This window comes from Penaeus monodon, chromosome 39, assembly GCF_015228065.2.
Source record: "Penaeus monodon isolate SGIC_2016 chromosome 39, NSTDA_Pmon_1, whole genome shotgun sequence".
Classification (NCBI taxonomy): domain Eukaryota; kingdom Metazoa; phylum Arthropoda; class Malacostraca; order Decapoda; family Penaeidae; genus Penaeus; species Penaeus monodon.
Window position 1 is genome coordinate 5,893,473 of NC_051424.1, and position 5,000 is coordinate 5,898,472.

Consider the following 5,000-nt stretch of genomic DNA (forward strand, 5'->3'; position numbering starts at 1 on the left):
TGTTATGTAAAATGTAATGCATAAATAAATCAATAAAGTAACTTGGCAAATTTATTAGGATTTACTCCAAAAGGGTTCGATGAAATATCATCAGTGATACTGGGAATAATGGATAATAAAACTCGCTAATCAGTAACTGTGACTATGGATTTAAATGTAGTGAATGAGATATTCTATTGAAGGGGATCTCAGAGCATGTTCCAAAGCCTACACAACACTACTATGAATATTGTGTATTTAACCCAGTAATGTCCGAATGGTGTCTTATCATCTCCTGTCACTTCATGGCAAATCACCCCTGGCAACAGGATGAGGTCTTTGTGTCATGCGAGTCTGCTTTTAGTTGTGGACGCAAAACAGTTTTGAGTTTGTTCGGCTCTTGTTGCGTTTGCTGAGGAAAAATCACTATGCAAAAGAAGGCATAAAGTTCTTTTCTTTCTTTTTCTTTTTCTTTCTGTCTTTCTTTCTTTCTTCCTTTCTTTCTTTCCTTCCTTTCTTCCTTCCTTTCTTCCTTCCTTCCTTCCTTCCTTCCTTCCTTCCACATCATTACCAATATAAATGATTATGCCACAGCCAAGAGCCCAGAGAAAGGAAAACTTTGTGCAGCCGACTCCGCATTATTTGGTATGGCACTGAGGCCGCCTGTTGTGACTACGTTGTTGTGTTGGGCTTTTTTTTAAGAAATTACAAGGTTATTAAATAATGAAACTGAGGGCATTAGAAAGCAACTTCTGTATTCTGTAAATTTGACTGTATGGTTTTAAAGTCTTGAAATAATGAAGAAATTTGTTAAAAACATGAGAGAGGTTCAGAAGATAACACAGTAATACAAAGAGTATCATTGATTTAATGAAAGGAGAATTTCTCTCTCTCTCTCTCTTTCTCTCTCTCTTTCTCTCTCTCTTTCTGTATCTCTCTTTCTTTTTCTCTCTTTCTTTATCTCTCTCTCTCTCTCTCTCTCTTCCTTTCTCTCTTTCTTTCTCTCTCTCTTTCTTTCTCTCTTTCTTCTCTCTCTCTCTCTCTCTCTCTCTCTCTCTCCCCTCTCTCTCTCTCTCTCGTCTCTCTCTCTCTCTCTCTCTCTCTCTCTCCTCTCTCTCTTCTCTCTCTCTCTCTCTTTTCCCCTTTTTTTTCTTTTTAATTTTTTTTTAATTTTTCTTTTTTATTTTTTTTTTCTTTTTTTCTCTTTTTCCCCCTTTTCTCCCCCCTCTCTTCTCTCTCTCTTCTCTCTCTCTCTCTCCTCTCTTCTCTCTCTTCTCCTCTCCTCCCCTCTTCTCTCTCTCCTTCTCTTCTCTCTCTCTCCTTCTCTCTCTCCCCTCTTTCTCTCTCTCCCCTCCCTCTCTCTCTCTTCCTCTCTCTCTCTCTCTCTCTCTCTTCTTTCCCTCTCTCTTTCTTTTTTCTTTTTTTTTTTTTTTTTTTTTTTTTTCATCTTTTTCTCTCCTCTTCTCCTCTCTCCTCCCCTCTCTCTCTCTCCTCTTGGGTTTCTCTCTCCCCTCCTTCCCTCTCTTTTCCCCCCCTCTCTCCCCCCTTTTCCCCTCCTCCCCCGCCTCTCTCCCCCCCCTCTCTTCTCTTCTCTCCTCTCCTCCCTTCTCCCTCCCCCCTCCCTCTCTCTCTCTCTCTCTTCTCTTCTCTCCCCCTTTCTTCTCTTCCACCCCTTTCTCTCTTTTTTCTTCTCTCTCTCTCTCCTCCCTCTCCCCTCGCCTCTCCCTCTCCCTTTTCCCTCTTTCCCTCTCCCTTCTCCTCTCTCTCTCCTTCATCTCCTCTCTCTCTCTCCTCGTCCTCCTCTCTCCTCTCCCTTCCTCCCCTCTCCCTCTCCCTCTTCCTCCCCTCTCCCTCTCCCTCTCCCTCTCCCCTCCCTCTCCCTCCCCCTTTTTCCCCTCTCCCTCTCCCTTTTCTCTTCTCTCTCTGTCTCTTTCTCTCTCTTCTCCTGCTCTCTTTCTTTTCTCTCTCTGTCTTTTCCTCTCTTTTCCCTCTTCTCTCTTTTCCTTTTTCTCTCTCTCTCGTTTCTCCCCTCCTCCTCTCTCTCTCGTTCTCCCCCTCTCCTCTCTCTCTCGTTCCCCCTCTCCCCTCTCTCTCTCTTCTCCCTTTCTCTCTTCTCTCTCTTTCTTCTCTCTCTCCTCTTTTCCTCTCTTTTCCCCCCCCCTCGTTTCTCTCTCTCTCTCGTTCTCCTTCTCCCTCTCTCTCCCTCTCTCTCCCTCCCCTTTCTCTCACCTCTCCTTCCCTTCTCTCTTCCCTCTCTCTCTCCCCTTTTCCTCCCCCCTTTCTTCTCCTCTCTCTCTCTCCCCCTCTTCCTCTTTTCCTCTTTTTAAAAGCTCTGCAAATAAAGCGATATAAGGTTTGGGAAACTATCAAGAAGTCAAATTTTCCCCCCTAGTAAGTTTACATTCTCCCTTTATGGAAACCCAGAACAGCATCTGATTTCAAGGTAATGAATAACAAGGATCACCATGTACGTGGAAACTATTAGGAACACTTTTACTGCAGCGATATGGTATGGGGTAGACACCTTTTTATTTATTGATTTTCATGTATATTTATTTAATTATTTAAATAGTTCAGAAGTATCTTTGGGAAGAGAAAGGCATAGTACCCGATATATTTACTCTTCGAGTCAAAGGCTTCGAAGTGGTGTAGCTTATATTTCTTATTCTTCAGACGGAAACATTCATAGGGTAAGTATTATCTTCCTTCATTTACGTGACAGAAAAAAAGTGAATTTACATGACAGAAAAAAAAAATGTAATTTGAAACAACAATCGCTGGAAGGTCATTAACGAGCCAATCTATCAGCTGTAACAAAATTCTCTGAGAATGTGCATTCCAGCACTGCGTGTGTGCATATATATACCCTTCCGCAGTCATTTCAGTATTCACTAAGTATTCCTCTGCCTGGCCCAGCTTTAACTCGTGCCGCAATGATAGAGAATAGGAGAGAAAACTATACATTATGGGCTGTTATCCACCATGACTTAGAAACGATCCCCTTTTATATAAAAACTGATCCATAACGGGCTACATTTTGGGAGCGCTTCGGGGTGAAAACTCACCATTTTTTGACATCTCGGGCTACTTAGGCCGGTAGAAGTATGGTTGACGTCTACCTGGAAGTCTTAGGATGTCCAGCATCTTCCCCCCCATACTGCGCACATCAGAAACACACAGCTTATTTGGGAAAAACCGCCACCATTTTCATTATCATCAATACTGTTATTATGTGTCACTTCAAACCAGAACGATATATTACACCCTTTTAAATTTTTAATCATTATGATCATCAGTTAAACAGCCCCCGCTTTCGTCACACGTTAAACGCCCCCAGTGGGCATCTTGGGGGATGTCTTAAAAAAATGTGGGGAAAAACTCTTATCTCTAATTAGTGTCTGGTTTTGGGTACTAAATGGGTTTTTTGAACTCATTTTTTTTCCCAAATTGGGACTATGTTCGAGTTTGGGTGCTGAATAGATAACAGAAAAAAATCAATAGTTTTTGAAATGTGGTGTTCGACATACTGCGTATTAGCTGGGCGAGAGAAGACGAAAGATGAATGCTGAGAAAAAAAAATTGTAAGACCGCTGTTTGGGCATCTGAACAAAGAAATTAAGTTTTTTTGGTCCTGTATGAAATAAAAGTATTAAAAAACTTGCTGACAGGGTGGTATGGAAAAAGAGGAAAAGGGAAAACCCAAAACAAACTGGCGACAATATCAAAAATATTTGCGGGGGTCGATGGTACAATAAAGAAAAGCGTAAAATGAGTTTGGGCGGGATGGTGGGGAGGTCCACGGGTGTCAAACATAGCATACCGTTATTGATGATGATGGGTACTAGGCCGTGTGATAGTGCAATCTGGTAGACCCTTCCTTTATTCTCCGATCAGGTAAGAGATATTTACCCAGGACCTACACTTAAAACGTCCCATCACCGAATCGAACCTTTCCCTCAGTCATGGGCGTTTTGTAAACCACTATCAAAAAAACATTGTTTTTTCCAAACCAAAAAAGGGGATTTTTAAAATAAACCCCAAGTAAGCTCATTTTTCTCCAACCTATCATTCTAGTTAGGAAAATGGGTATATACTGTTTCTCCGGAGCAACGAACACCTAGTTTTCTAGACGTTTATTCCGATTCTCGTGGGCTAGTAACAAATTATCTGTGGATATCGATAAATTATTTCCTACGAAAAAAAGTAAATAAATCGATCGTTTAGTCTCGGGAAATTTTTGGGAATTCTTAAATATTAGGACCAATTAGACTGAAATACTGCCGACATAACAAGGCTATCGCACAGACGCTTGATTTCATTTGGGAATATGTCAGCCTTACACAAGAATCTTTTCGCAAATAAAGCATAAGATTCGAAGTAGGTCCCAGGCCAGCCAAACAATGCAAAACAATTCACTGTTAAACTATGGTAATCTCTATATGGAGGTAACACGGAACATTACTACGAGTAACGCCATATCGCTAAAACAAAATACTAATATAAGCACTTTCTCCAACATTCTCAAAAAACAAATATGCAAATTCGTAATAGGAAACACAACCACGTCTTTATTCTCTAAAAGGTCAAACTATTAGAAGGGCAATTATTATTCCCATCGTTATTGTGAAACAAGTTTACGAAAATGGGACGATATACCTCAGCAATAGGTCCACGTAGTGACGCTTCCTTTAAAAAACTGTAGGTTTGTCTCTCGTACGCTAATGTTGATCTTAAACGTTAGCATGTCAGATTTTAATGGTGATGATGGTGGTGTTGATGTTGACGGTGACGGTGACGGTGACGGTTGAAAGGTGGGTTTAATGGAAGATGATGAGAGATGAGATGTTTATGATGATGATGAAAGTGATGATATGATGATGATGTGAGATGATGATGATGAGATGATGAATGATGATGAGGGTATGATATGGATGATGATGGAAAATAAAATGATGGTGGTTTTTTTATAGAGATGTTTTTTTGGCTCCTTCCTGTAAAATGTATTGGGGGGGAAACCCAAA